This window comes from Pseudophryne corroboree, chromosome 2, assembly GCF_028390025.1.
Source record: "Pseudophryne corroboree isolate aPseCor3 chromosome 2, aPseCor3.hap2, whole genome shotgun sequence".
Classification (NCBI taxonomy): Eukaryota; Metazoa; Chordata; class Amphibia; order Anura; family Myobatrachidae; genus Pseudophryne; species Pseudophryne corroboree.
The window spans coordinates 836,954,194-836,970,144 of record NC_086445.1 but is presented as its reverse complement, the minus strand read 5'-3'; the positions used below and the strand labels follow the sequence as shown (position 1 = coordinate 836,970,144).

Sequence of the window (15,951 nt, the reverse complement as noted above, 5' to 3'; positions counted from 1 at the left end):
TTTTTCATACTTAACGATCCACGTTGACTACGATTGGAACGGTAAAGTGTGCCGAGCGAAGCGGTAGCGGAGCGAAGGCACCATGCCCGAAGCATGGCGAGCTAAGCGAGCCATGAGAGGGGACGCGGTGCACTAATTTGGGATCCCGGTCACTCTACGAAGAAAACGACACCAAAAAAAAAAAAATCCTCATGTCGACCTTTAGACCTGTCGACCTAGCACATGTCGACCTAGAAACCCTGTCGACCTTCCATCCATGTCGACCTAGTGACTGTCGACCTATAGTGGTCGACCTAAACATTGTCGACCTAGACACTGTCGATTTGATGAACCACACCCGTCTGACAGCATAGAGAAATTCAGTGGTTCTCGCCCCAGCGATGTAGTACACATGCAGATTTTAATAATTGTGGAATAATAAAGACCCTGATTGCATAGCCCTATTGTTACTTGTTCTTTGAGTCCCCAGCAGGTGTCTCTGAACTGCCGGATAACAAGAACTGGGGTTTTCCCGCACCGATAAGGTAATCGCACTCACACTCGGGCCGGGTGTGTCACATTTTCATCAGATTCGATGGTACAATATCAGACAGAAAGTGAAATCTGTAGTAACTTTCGACTATTCTGTCTGCTTCTCCAGCTGCCTTGCCACCTTTATGTCTTTGCAGGAAGGAAAGGCTTGAATTAGGGATGTCGCACAGGATCGTAGGATAATATAGGATGAGTTTATATTATCATTGAAGTGTCTGTGGTAACTGACATTTATCTAAAGATAAATTAGCCCATAATCTAACACAGTGTATTCTTTGCTGCCTGCTAATTGGATAACTTGCTAAAGTGTTTGTCAGTGGTGCTCCCAGAGGTAAGGGCAAGATCAGTGTATGAACAATAAAAAAGAAAAAGAAAAAAGAGAAAAAAGTACCCTTGGGTGGGAGCACTCCAGCACAGAGGCAAAAATATTTTTGTTACATTTTTAAATTGTTAATAAAACATAACTTTTATTATTATTCATGAATAAAAATGTCTAGCAACGCACTCAGAATATGGAAATAAACGCAAATAAATAATAAGCCCAAAGAGTTTAGGGCAATTTGTAAAGAAATTTGTCCACCTTATATAAACACGCTTTTGGTGAAAATCTTACAGGAAATTATCCCAACATTTTCGCATATATGCATAAATTTCATCAGACAGAAGCCGTGCACTGAAATCCTTACTGCTAATGACAATACAGATACTTGCCTACAACACCTGATGAAATTGAGAATTTATAATGTGGTATGGTTGTAGGTATTGCCAAGTCGTCAACAGCAGAGCAAGGCCACAGTTTGCAGAGAAGATATGTCTTTCAGGAAATTGGCTTTAGATTAGAGGTATCCTGTGGTAAGGTGAAATAAACACCTTTGAAAATTGTGTGTGAGTGATCGTCATTTATCCATATGTAACCCAAATATAGGGGTATACAGAGGTTTGAATCATATGGATCACTTTAATAAAACCTTGCTCTGGAGCCACCAATTGTCATACCAACCAACATGTAGTAATCTTGTGATTATTATAATAGAAGCTGAGATCCTGTTACATACACCCTTCTGCTTTTCTCCCGTCGTGCCAAGAAGTTGGTATAGGAATGGGAATAAGAGGGGGTGAAATGCCGTCCTTCAGCTGGAAAGAAGAAAAAGAGTGAGCTATCAAGCACTTAGGTGGTTAGGGAGTCCTCCCTGGTGCAAATCAATACACTGCAGGGAAAAGATACTCTCACACTCTACTTCCATGCGGTATGCTCGTAGTGGAGGACAGAGAAACAAAGTAAACAACATAAACAACAATTTTGTATGTGTGAAATTGGTCCTATTATCCTACCTAGGTGTGTTACCTGTTTCCTTATTATGAACAGGTATTCAGGATAAATTTGTCTTTTCAGCAAATATTTTGGACAAATGAGTTTCATGAATCAAAAGTATATTGTAAAGGTATGTACACAGTTTTCAGCATTTTGATCGAGACTTCTGAACAGAGGTAAAATAAAAAGTAAAATTGCATCAAAAGTACAATTGTACAAGTGTGTACCTAACTTTAGGACTTGCAGTCCTAACAAAACTACTAACAGAATACACACAGGGGTATATTCAATTGCTGTCGGGTCCTTTCCGACGGAAAGCGATGTATCACTACATCTGTCTGTATGAATGGGTGACCGACCAACCCAATATGCTAGTCACAGGATCTTCCAACAAGAACATCACAACTGGGCAAGCACATTTAAATTCCCATCCAGTTGTGATGTCTTTATCCCACATATAAAGAACAGCTGATTGGCAAGTGTTTATGCTTACCAAATTGGTCGCTCGGTCAGCTGGTGGGTCGGTCAGGTGTGTCCCAGCCTTAGAAAAAGCCTTGACAGCAGAGTTCATCATTTGGGACATCCTATTAAAATGTTGTGATACAAAGTCAGTACATTTTCATTTATTTCTGAAGATATTATGCAGGGTGTTCTTAAAATTCAAGAGTGCTAATAAAATTGACCTTAAATGTATCATCAGACAATTTCTATGCTTTGTGAATTTACTTTTGGATCCAATCTGAAAGCATGCTAAAGCTCTGGACCAATTAAATAACAGAACCTATCAAAATTGAGTATGCTTGATAATAAGGCATGGATATGAATTTTACTCCAGCAGAGGAAAATCTCAATTTTAAAATATCTGCTTGCAGGAAGATATTCTAGATTATTTATATATAAAAGTTTTGTGATAACAAATATGTTTTATATATTATTATCATTAAATGAAGATAGCACATCAATTTATTTCCTGTGGGTTATGGGTATTTCCTGTGGGTGTGGGTTAGGATTTTTAAACAGACATACAGACATTTCATATATTAAATAAGTGGGTGAAAAAAGGAATACCGTGTTTTCAATGAAAACTGACTCATGTTTTATTATAAAGGACAGAACATTTAAATGCATTTATCGTTTAGTCAGTGCTTTAACAAGTCAACTTTGCTTTATGCACAGGAAGCAGGCTATGATATATAACAAAGGCTTTATAGAACTAAAGAATGTTTCTTGAATACATTTTGTAAAAGCACAAAACTAATATTAATAAATATATACTTACAAATATGTATATTATAAGGTCATAGTCATGCTCTTATATTAAAGTTGAATCGAAACACAGCATTCCGCTATGTTAATCTTGTGAGAGGGGGGAGTATAGTGTTTGAGGGGCTACATACCAAAAGTTATTGGATGCACTGAGTTAAAATTTGGCATGTCCACAGATAGGCATCTCTACTTCCTGTTTGACAAAAAAAAAAAGCAGCTATAATAAATCTCACCCTCGGTGTCTTACCCCCCTCCCTTTTTTGGGGATTCTCAACGGTAATCAAACTTGTCCTGCTATGCTCCCTGGTAATCCGAGACCTCCTTCCTCTTAGTTTCATCACCCAGCACTCTCCTTCACCTGTCACCAGGGCTTAAAGTGGTCCTGGAGAGGTAGTGGAGCTCATTTACCCAACCACTAAACTCCCCCCCACCACCACCACTAACATTAAGCAGAGCTAGTGTTTTTTCGGCACCCCCCTGCAAACTATAAATTAGTGCCCTACTTCCCATGCTTTATAAAGATACATTAATCTCACAAAGAAGCAGCGTGGTCAAACAATATTAGCCCCAATTCAAATTACATCACACAGTAGCACAATCTTATTCACATTACACAACATGTAGTATCCCTGATTCATATTGCACCACATAGTAATGCCTCTTATTCGGGTTACGCCACTCAGTAGTTCCATTTATTCACATTGCACTACACAATGGTACTCTTTCTGCTGTGGGGTACACTGGGCTCCACAGGGAATGACATTGGGGGTGTAGAGTAGGATCCGAGGCACCAACAGGCTCAAAGCTTTGACTGTTCCCAGAATGCCTAGCGCCGCCTCCTCTATAACCCTGCCTCCGTGCTCAGGAGCTCAGTTTTGTAGTTGGTGCCATGCAGTAAGCAGGTACATAACAGGGGGGCTGCTCCAGTGTTAGATGTTAGTCAGACATCTCCTGCTGCAGCTCAATCACCTCCCCCAGCGGCACTGTACACTCCCGCGCCCTGGTTGCCGGGTACCTACAGTGGAGGCTCCGGTTTTCTTCCAAGTTAGTCACAAATGACCGCTGCTCTCCCGATCGCGTGGCCGCACTCAGGGAGGAGGTAAGGGGTCCCCTCGATGGGAACCACTGTAAATTGCGATCCCGCGCGACCGTGCTGGTGTGGACACTGTGGTAGTACAGGGACCCCACTAGACCATCAGGGCATGGGCACAGGTCGGTTTTCTCTCATAACACCGTTTTATTAAGCCCCCAGTACCCGATGGTGAAGTCCAGCAGGGGGATAAGGCTTTGACCTGTAGCCCCTCCCCCAGGGCACCATTTAGAGTAAATGTTCCCGCCCTGGACCTGCATACTGTATCTCTTTCTCCCTCACTCACTCCCAGTCAGCGTTTGGGCGCCATTATAGCAAGCAGAGCTGATCCTGGGACTGTTTGGGCAAATCCTCCTCTGTAAATCCGCCTGCCTGTCAGCTCTGTGCATTTTACAGGACATTTAAGTATTCTACATGTCTGCTGACAGTGTTAGTTAAGAAAAAGTGCATTTAGTCAGGCTTATTTAGTACAAGTACCCTGTGATATACATCCAGTCTTTACTGTGCATTGTTATATCTATTAAGTGTATAGACTAGCTATACATAGTACTACTCTGTATTGCTAGTCCAGTGCCGTTTTATTGCATGTCATAAGTTCTGCATTGTACAAACTGTGACTCTGTGTGTGTGCATATAGCTGCTGTGTGACCTCCATTTCGTGTCTCTCACTCAGATTGCTATCCCTATATTCTATAACCTGAGGGGGCTAAGTGTGTCAGGTTTGTCATAATAAAGGCAGTTCACAGGATATACTCAGTGTGTATTTTTCTCTGTGATTTTTAGTCACCATATACCTCTTGAATTCCCTGTTTGTGCTGATACACTACACAGGGGGTTCTTGTCAGGTATTGTGTTGCTGATTTAGTGATGTGCACCGGACATTTTTCGGGTTTTGGTTTTGGATTCGGTTCCGCGGCCGTGTTTTGGATTCGGACGCGTTTTGGCAAAACCTCACCGAAAATTTTTTGTCGGATTCGGGTGTGTTTTGGATTCTGGTGTTTTTTACAAAAAACCCTAAAAAACAGCTTAAATCATAGAATTTGGGGGTCATTTTGATCCCAAAGTTTTATTAACCTCAATAACCATAATTTCCACTCATTTCCAGTCTATTCTGAACACCTCACACCTCACAATATTATTTTTAGTCCTAAAATTTGCACCGAGGTCGCTGGATGGCTAAGCTAAGCGACACAAGTGGCCGACACAAACACCTGGCCCATCTAGGAGTGGCACTGCAGTGTCAGGCAGGATGGCACTTCAAAAAAATAGTCCCCAAACAGCACATGATGCAAAGAAAAAAAGAGGCGCACCAAGGTCGCTGTGTGACTAAGCTAAGCGACACAAGTGGCCAACACAAACACCTGGCCCATCTAGGAGTGGCACTGCAGTGTCAGGCAGGATGGCACTTCAAAAAAATTGTCCCCAAACAGCACATGATGCAAAGAAAAATTAAAGAAAAAAGAGGTGCAAGATGGAATTGTCCTTGGGCCCTCCCACTTTATGCACAGGAAGCAGGCTATGATATATAACAAAGGCTTTATAGAACTAAAAAATGTTTCTTGAATACATTTTGTAAAAGCACAAAACTAATATTAATAAATATATACTTACAAATATGTATATTATAAGGTCATAGTCATGCTCTTATATTAAAGTTGAATCGAAACACAGCATTCCGCTATGTTAATCTTGTGAGAGGGGGGAGTATAGTGTTTGAGGGGCTACATACCAAAAGTTATTGGATGTACTGAGTTAAAATTTGGCATGTCCACATATAGGCATCTCTACTTCCTGTTTGACAAAAAAAAAAAGCAGCTATAATAAATCTCACCCTCGGTGTCTTACCCCCCTCCCTTTTTTGGGGATTCTCAACGGTAATCAAACTTGTCCTGCTATGCTCCCTGGTAATCCGAGACCTCCTCCCTCTTAGTTTCATCACCCAGCACTCTCCTTCACCTGTCACCAGGGCTTAAAGTGGTCCTGGAGAGGTAGTGGAGCTCATTTACCCAACCACTAAACTCCCCCCCACCACCACCACTAACATTAAGCAGAGCTAGTGTTTTTTCGGCACCCCCCTGCAAACTATAAATTAGTGCCCTACTTCCCATGCTTTATAAAGATACATTAATCTCACAAAGAAGCAGCGTGGTCAAACAATATTAGCCCCAATTCAAATTACATCACACAGTAGCACAATCTTATTCACATTACACAACATGTAGTATCCCTGATTCATATTGCACCACATAGTAATGCCTCTTATTCGGGTTACGCCACTCAGTAGTTCCATTTATTCACATTGCACTACACAATGGTACTCTTTCTGCTGTGGGGTACACTGGGCTCCACAGGGAATGACATTGGGGGTGTAGAGTAGGATCCGAGGCACCAACAGGCTCAAAGCTTTGACTGTTCCCAGAATGCCTAGCGCCGCCTCCTCTATAACCCCGCCTCCGTGCACAGGAGCTCAGTTTTGTAGTTGGTGCCATGCAGTAAGCAGGTACATAACAGGGGGGCTGCTCCAGTGTTAGATGTTAGTCAGACATCTCCTGCTGCAGCTCAATCACCTCCCCCAGCGGCACTGTACACTCCCGCGCTCTGGTTGCCGGGTACCTACAGCGGAGGCTCCGGTTTTCTTCCAAGTTAGTCACAAACGACCGCTGCTCTCCCGATCGCGTGGCCGCACTCAGGGAGGAGGTAAGGGGTCCCCTCGATGGGAACCACTGTAAATTGCGATCCCGCGCGACCGGAGGGAGGCGGGCCGCGCGTGCTGGTGTGGACACTGTGGTAGTACAGGGACCCCACTAGACCATCAGGGCATGGGCACAGGTCGGTTTTCTCTCATAACACCGTTTTATTAAGCCCCCAGTACCCGATGGTGAAGTCCAGCAGGGGGATAAGGCTTTGACCTGCACCATTTAGAGTAAATGTTCCCGCCCTGGACCTGCATACTGTATCTCTTTCTCCCTCACTCACTCCCAGTCAGCGTTTGGGCGCCATTATAGCAAGCAGAGCTGATCCTGGGGACTGTTTGGGCAAATCCTCCTCTGTAAATCCGCCTGCCTGTCAGCTCTGTGCATTTTACAGGACATTTAAGTATTCTACATGTCTGCTGACAGTGTTAGTTAAGAAAAAGTGCATTTAGTCAGGCTTATTTAGTACAAGTACCCTGTGATATACATCCAGTCTTTACTGTGCATTGTTATATCTATTAAGTGTATAGACTAGCTATACATAGTACTACTCTGTATTGCTAGTCCAGTGCCGTTTTATTGCATGTCATAAGTTCTGCATTGTACAAACTGTGACTCTGTGTGTGTGCATATAGCTGCTGTGTGACCTCCATTTCGTGTCTCTCACTCAGATTGCTATCCCTATATTCTATAACCTGAGGGGGCTAAGTGTGTCAGGTTTGTCATAATATAGGCAGTTCACAGGATATACTCAGTGTGTATTTTTCTCTGTGATTTTTAGTCACCATATACCTCTTGAATTCCCTGTTTGTGCTGATACACTACACAGGGGGTTCTTGTCAGGTATTGTGCTGCTGATAATTAGTGATGTGCACCGGACATTTTTCGGGTTTTGTGTTTTGGTTTTGGATTCGGTTCCGCGGCCGTGTTTTGGATTCGGACGCGTTTTGGCAAAACCTCACCGAAAATTTTTTGTCGGATTCGGGTGTGTTTTGGATTCTGGTGTTTTTTTACAAAAAACCCTAAAAAACAGCTTAAATCATAGAATTTGGGGGTCATTTTGATCCCAAAGTTTTATTAACCTCAATAACCATAATTTCCACTCATTTCCAGTCTATTCTGAACACCTCACACCTCACAATATTATTTTTAGTCCTAAAATTTGCACCGAGGTCGCTGGATGGCTAAGCTAAGCGACACAAGTGGCCGACACAAACACCTGGCCCATCTAGGAGTGGCACTGCAGTGTCAGGCAGGATGGCACTTCAAAAAAATAGTCCCCAAACAGCACATGATGCAAAGAAAAAAAGAGGCGCACCAAGGTCGCTGTGTGACTAAGCTAAGCGACACAAGTGGCCAACACAAACACCTGGCCCATCTAGGAGTGGCACTGCAGTGTCAGGCAGGATGGCACTTCAAAAAAATTGTCCCCAAACAGCACATGATGCAAAGAAAAATTAAAGAAAAAAGAGGTGCAAGATGGAATTGTCCTTGGGCCCTCCCACCCACCCTTATGTTGTATAAACAGGACATGCACACTTTAACGAACCCATCATTTCAGCGACAGGGTCTGCCACACGACTGTGACTGAAATGACTGTGGACGACTGTCCACCTCATCATCATCCTCCGATTCCTCAAACCTTTCACTATGTACATCCCCCTCCTCACAGATTATTAATTCGTCCCCACTGGAATCCACCATCTCAGGTCCCTGTGTACTTTGTGGAGGCAATTGCTGCTGGTGAATGTCTCCACGGAGGAATTGATTATAATTCATTTTGATGAACATCATCTTCTCCACATTTTCTGGAAGTAACCTCGTACGCCGATTGCTGACAAGGTGAGCGGCTGCACTAAACACTCTTTCGGAGTACACACTTGAGGGAGGGCAACTTAGGTAGAATAAAGCCAGTTTGTGCAAGGGCCTCCAAATTGCCTCTTTTTCCTGCCAGTATACGTACGGACTGCATCCAAGTGCCTACTTGGATGCGGTCACTCATATAATCCTCCACCATTCTTTCAATGGTGAGAGAATCATATGAAGTGACAGTAGACGACATGTCAGTAATCGTTGGCAGGTCCTTCAGTCCGGACCAGATGTCAGCACTCGCTCCAGACTGCCCTGCATCACCGCCAGCGGGTGGGCTCGGAATTCTTAGCCTTTTCCTCGCACCCCCAGTTGCGGGAGAATGTGAAGGAGGAGATGTTGACGGGTCACGCTCCGCTTGACAATTTTCTCACCAGCAGGTCTTTGAACCTCTGCAGACTTGTGTCTGCCGGAAAGAGAGATACAACGTAGGTTTTAAATCTAGGATCGAGCACGGTGGCCAAAATGTAGTGCTCTGATTTCAACAGATTGACCACCTGTGAATCCTGGTTAAGCGAATTAAGGGCTCCATCCACAAGTCCCACATGCCTAGCGGAATCGCTCTGTTTTAGCTCCTCCTTCAATGTCTCCAGCTTCTTCTGCAAAAGCCTGATGAGGGGAATGACCTGACTCAGGCTGGCAGTGTCTGAACTGACTTCACGTATGGCAAATTCAAAGCGTTGCAGAACCTTGCACAACGTTGAAATCATTCTCCACTGCGCTTGAGTCAGGTGCATTCCCCCTCCTTTGCCTATATCGTGGGCAGATGTATAGGCTTGAATGGCCTTTTGCTGCTCCTCCATCCTCTGAAGCATATAGAGGGTTGAATTCCACCTCGTTACCACCTCTTGCTTCAGATGATGGCAGGGCAGGTTCAGGAATGTTTGGTGGTGCTCCAGTCTTCTGTACGCGGTGGCTGAATGCCGAAAGTGGCCCGCAATTCTTCGGGCCACCGACAGCATCTCTTGCACGCCCCTGTCGTTTTTTAAATAATTCTGCACCACCAAATTCAATGTATGTGCAAAACATGGGACGTGCTGGAATTTGCCCAGATGTAATGCACGCACAATATTGCTGGCGTTGTCCGATGTCACAAATCCCCAGGAGAGTCCAATTGGGGTAAGCCATTCTGCGATGATCTTCCTCAGTTTCCGTAAGAGGTTGTCAGCTGTGTGCCTCTTCTGGAAAGCGGTGATACAAAGCGTAGCCTGCCTAGGAACGAGTTGGCGTTTGCGAGATGCTGCTACTGGTGCCGCTGCTGCTGTTCTTGCTGCAGGAGGCAATACATCTACCCAGTGGGCTGTCACAGTCATATAGCCCTGAGTCTGCCCTGCTCCACTTGTCCACATGTCCGTGGTTAAGTGGACATTGGGTATAACTGCATTTTTTAGGACACTGGTGAGTCTTTTTCTGAGGTCTGTGTACATTTTCGGTATCGCCTGCCTAGAGAAATGGAACCTAGATGGTATTTGGTACCGGGGACACAGTACCTCAATCAAGTCTCTAGTTGGCTCTGAATTAACGGTGGATACCGGAACCACGTTTCTCACCGCCCAGGCTGCCAAGGCCTGAGTTATCTGCTTTGCAGCAGGATGACTGCTGTGATATTTCATCTTCCTCGCAAAGGACTGTTGGACAGTCAATTGCTTACTGGAAGTAGTACAAGTGGTCTTCCGACTTCCCCTCTGGGATGACGATCGACTCCCAGCAGCTACAACAGCAGCGCCAGCAGCAGTAGGCGTTACACTCAAGGATGCATCGGAGGAATCCCAGGCAGGAGAGGACTCGTCAGACTTGCCAGTGACATGGCCTGCAGGACTATTGGCTTTCCTGGGTAAGGAGGAAATTGACACTGAGGGAGTTGGTGGTGTGGTTTGCAGGAGCTTGGTTACAAGAGGAAGGGATTTAGTGGTCAGTGGACTGCTTCCGCTGTCACCCAAAGTTTTTGAACTTGTCACTGACTTATGATGAATGCGCTGCAGGTGACGTATAAGGGAGGATGTTCCGAGGTGGTTAACGTCCTTACCCCTACTTATTACAGCTTGACAAAGGCAACACACGGCTTGACACCTGTTGTCCGCATTTGTGTTGAAATAATTCCACACCGAAGAGCTGATTTTTTTTGTATTTTGACCAGGCATGTCAATGGCCATATTCGTCCCACGGACAACAGGTGTCTCCCCGGGTGCCTGACTTAAACAAACCACCTCACCATCAGAATCCTCCTTGTCAATTTCCTCCCCAGCGCCAGCAACACCCATATCCTCATCCTGGTGTACTTCAACAGTGACATCTTCAATTTGACTATCAGGAACTGGACTGCGAGTGCTCCTTCCAGCACTTGCAGGGGGCGTGCAAATGGTGGAAGGCGCAAGCTCTTCCCGTCCAGTGTTGGGAAGATCAGGCATCGCAACCGACACAATTGGACTCTCCTTGGGGATTTGTGATTTAGAAGAACGCACAGTTCTTTGCTGTGCTTTTGCCAGCTTAAGTCTTTTCATTTTTCTAGCGAGAGGATGAGTGCTTCCATCCTCATGTGAAGCTGAATCACTAGCCATGAACATAGGCCAGGGCCTCAGCCGTTCCTTGCAACTCCGTGTCGTAAATGGCATATTGGCAAGTTTACGCTTCTCCTCAGACGCTTTTAATTTTGATTTTTGGGTCATTTTACTGAACTTTTGTTTTTTGGATTTTACATGCTCTCTACTATGACATTGGGCATCGGCCTTGGCAGACGACGTTGATGGCATTTCATCATCTCGGCCATGACTAGTGGCAGCAGCTTCAGCATGAGGTGGAAGTGGATCTTGATCTTTCCCTATTTTAACCTCCACATTTTTGTTCTCCATTTTTTAATGTGTGGAATTATATGCCAGTAACTATCAATAGCAATGGCCTACTACTATATATACTGCGCACAACTGAAATGCACCACAGGTATGGATGGATAGTATACTTGACGACACAGAGGTAGGTACAGCAGTGGCCTTCCGTACCGTACTGCTATATATAGTATACTGGTGGTCACTGTGTCAGCAAACTGCAAAACTAAAATGCACCACAGGTATAGAATGTAGATGGATAGTATACTTAATGATGACACAGAGGTAGGTACAGCAGTGGCCTTCCGTACCGTACTGCTATATATACTGGTGGTCACTGTGTCAGCAAACTGCACAACTGAAATGCACCACAGGTATAGAATCTAGATGGATAGTATACTTAATGACGACACAGAGGTAGGTACAGCAGTGGCCTACTGTACCGTAATGCTATATATTATATACTGGTGGTCATTGGTCAGCAAAACTCTGCACTGTACTCCTCCTATATAATATTATACTGGTGGTCCCCAGTCCCCACAATAAAGCAGCACACTGAGCACAGATATGGAGTGTTTTTCTGGCAGACAACGTATACTGGTGGTCACTGTCAGCAAAACTCTGCACTGTACTCCTGCTATATAATACAGCTGCTCCCCAGTCCCCACAATTAAGCAGTGTGAGCACAGATATATGCAGCACACTGAGCACAGATATGGAGCGTTTTTTTCAGGCAGAGAACGGATAACTGGTGGTCACTGATCAGCAAAACTCTGCACTGTACTACTCCTATATTATACAGCTGCTCCCCAGCCCTCCCCACAATTAAGCAATAGTGCACAATCAAGTTCAACAATAACAGAGAGGACGCCAGCCATGTCCTCTCCCTAACATTTCCAATGCACGAGTGAAAATGGCGGCGACGCGCGGCTGCTTATATAGAATCTGAATCTCGCGAGAATCCGACAGCGGGATGATGACGTTCGGGCGCGCTCGGGTTAACCGAGCCATACGGGAGAATTAGAGTATGGCTCGGACCCGTGTAAAATGGGTGAAGTTCGGGGGGGTTCGGTTTCCGAGAAACCGAACCCGCTCATCACTACTGATAATGGCCCTCATTCCGAGTTGTTCGCTCGCTAGCTACTTTTAGCAGAAATGCAAATGCAAAGCCGCCACCCTCTGGGAGTGTATCTTAGCATAGCAGAATTGCTAACGAAAGATTAGCAATTCTGCTATTAAGTATTTCCTTGCAGTTTCTGAGTAGCTCCAGACCTACTCCTAGATTGCGATCAACTCAGTCCGTTTAGTTCCTGGTTTGACGTCACAAACACGCCCAGCCAGCCACTCCTCCGTTTCTCCAGCCACTCCTACGTTTTTACCTGGCACGCATGCGTTTTTTAGCACACTTCCTGAAAACGGCCAGTTTCCGCCCAGAAACACCCACTTCCTGTCAATAACACTACGATCAGCAGAGTGATTGAAAAGCTTTGTTCTACCGTGAGTAAAATAGCATAGTTTTGTGTAAAATTGCTTAGCGCATGCGCCCTTCTGTGTATACGCATGCGCAGAACTGCCGGATTTTAGCCTATTAGCAATTCGGCTAAAAATAGCAGCGAGCAAACTCGGAATGACCACCATTGTATTGTGTTGCCTTGCATTGAGCTTTTGATTATGTCAGCTACAAAGGGCAAAGGACCTGGGGCTGATCCCACATTGCGTGGTGTTGACGCTGCAGACACATTTGAGGATAACAGCAGCTGAGGGTTCAGGTTCTGGGGGTTCCTTACCCCCCAGAGGGTCTGTAGCAACGGGGGTTCAAAATGAACCACCTTGGGCTACCTTCTCCACGCTATTGAATACGCTGGAAAATAGACTAACGCCCCCTATGGGACCTCCTGTGCCGGTACAACCGCTTTTGGTCCCCGCGGTTAACCCGCCATGGGCAGATCAACTGTCCAATCAGTTACAGCAATTGAACCAATCACTGACTGCTCAAAAGTCTAATCCTCGCCCGCCTAAGACCAAGGGGTCCTCTAAGTGGGCAATTACTTCCTCACAATCCAACAACGTTCCAGACACCTCATCTGATGAGGATGGCGTTTATACGGACCCCACAGATTCTGATCCTGATGCTTCTGATGGGGAAGTTGTTTCGCAGGTGGATGTTCCTGACTTGTTAGAGGCTATCAGGCTCATTCTTCAGGTTGATGATGAACCTGACACTGTCTCTAAGAAACCGGACAGGTTTACATCAGAAGGTGGTTAAACAAGTTTTACCTCACACTGAACATTTAGTTGACATACGTCAGGAGTTCTGGGAAAATCCAGGAAGAAGTTCACGCCTCACAAGAAGATGCTGGCTCGCTACCCCTCGCTGCGGAGCTTAGTAAAAATTGGGAAACACTCCCGCCAGTGGATTCGCAAGTGGCAAGGCTGGTAATATCCTCAGCTCTGCCTGTAACTACCGTCACGTCCTTGAGAGAGCCGACGGACAAGCATGTGGAGGGTTGTTTGAAGGCAATCTACACCCTCAACAGTGCAGTGCATAGGCCCACTATTGCAGCGACATGGACTGCAGAAACTGTGGAAGCGTGGGCTCAGGAGCTGGAGGCGAAGTTGCCTTCCAATGCTTCTGATCATGCTAGACAATGCCTGTCGTATATTGTTACAGCGTCTCATTACATTAAAGAGGCGGCTTCTGATGCTGGTATTCTGGCGGCCAAGGCTTCTACTACGTCCATTTTGGCTCGCCGAATTCTCTGGTTATGGTCCTGGTCTGTGGACATGGACTCTAAGAAAACCCTGGAGGTACTCCCCTTCAAAGCAGATATTCTTTTCGGAGACGACCTCAACAAGATAGTGGCTGACTTAGCGTCTGCTAAAACAGCATGTCTTCCTAGTAATGCTCCTTCGGTGCCGAAGGCTAAGAGTACTTCCTTTCACTCCTTTCGTCCTTCAGGGAAAGCAAAAGGTCATGTGTACCGAAAACAGGTTTGCACTTCCAAACCCCATAAGCAAAAACCCAAACGGGCCTGGGCTGCCCGTCAGCCTGCTTCCAAAACTGACAAGCCTGCTGCATGACGGGGCGGGCCTCCCTCTGGGGGATCCCAGAGTGGGGGGCCGACTTCTAGGGTTTACCCAGGAATGGTTGAAGACCACTTCCGATTCCTGGGTACGGGAAGTCCTCACTCGAGGTTACGCCGTATCCTTCAAGAATCGTCCCCCTCATCGATTTTGCCTGACAGACGTCCCTTCGGATCAGGTGAAGGCAAAGACTCTTCATTCGGTGGTACAGTCCCTCCTGGACACAGGAGTGGTAGTACAGGTTCCTCTGGCTCAGAGAGGTAACGGGTACTATTCACCGCTGTTCCTAGTCCCGAAACCAAATGGGTCTTCCTGGCCCATTCTCAACCTCAAGTCCTTGAACAAATTTGTGAAGGTCTCCAAGTTTCGTATGGAAACTCTTCGCTCTATTATTCTGGCCTTGGAGCCTGGGGACTATATGGTCTCACTGGACATACAGGATGCTTACCTGCATATTCCCATTGCAGTGTCGCATAAGCAGTACCTGAGGTTTGCGGTTGGCAACCTCCATTACCAATTTCGGGCGTTACCTTTTGGTTTGACCACGGCTCCGCAAGTCTTCACCAATGTCATGGTGGTAATGATGGCTGTACTCCGCCGTCAACGGGTCAGGATCCTACCGTACTTGGACGACTTGTTGATCCTGGCAAATTCCCCAGAGATTCTCCAACGTCATCTGGATCTCACTATCCAGTTTCTGCAAGCCCACGGGTGGCTCATCAACTGGAAGAAATCCTCCCTGGTCCCTGCTCAGAGCATGGTGCACCTGGGGGCGTTGTTGGATACTCATAACCAGCGGTTGTTCTTGTCTCAGGAGAAAGTCCTGAAGCTTCAGGACAGGATTCGATGCTTCCTATCTCGTCCGCAAGTGTCGATACATTCGGCAATGCAAGTGCTAGGTCTCATGGTGTCAGCATTCGACATGGTGGAGTAAGCTCAATTCCATTCCCGCCCTCTCCAGAGGCTGATTCTTGCCAAGTGGGATGGCCTGCCTCACCGGATCAGGTCTCAAATGATCTCGTCGTCTCCGGAGGTCCGTCTGTCACTGAGCTGGTGGCTTCAGGACCAACAATTGAGCAAGGGTCGTCCTTCTGGATCTCCAACTGGGTCCTTCTGACGACGGACGCCAGTCAGAGGGGTTGGGGCACGGTGTTGGAGCAACACTCCCTTCAGGGTCGGTGGACCAAGGAGGAGACTCTCCTCCAGATAACCATTCTGGAATTGTGGGCGGTGTTCAACTCACTGAACTTGGCCCAGCATTTAATACAGAACAGACCTGTTCAA

At 45.9% G+C, this 15,951-nt stretch overlaps 1 long non-coding RNA gene across 1 annotated transcript in view; it reads right to left on the bottom strand.

The window, feature by feature from the left end:
- Positions 1-1,027: 1,027 nt before the first annotated feature.
- The window catches only part of LOC135049830 (uncharacterized), a 114,612-nt gene continuing 99,688 nt past the window's right edge, over positions 1,028-15,951 (bottom strand). Inside the window, exons 2-3 of the long non-coding RNA XR_010241485.1 lie at positions 2,337-2,427; positions 1,028-1,665 (exon numbers count right to left, since the gene is read on the bottom strand). This is a non-coding gene — a long non-coding RNA (uncharacterized LOC135049830). The remainder of the gene's footprint in view (positions 1,666-2,336; positions 2,428-15,951) is intronic.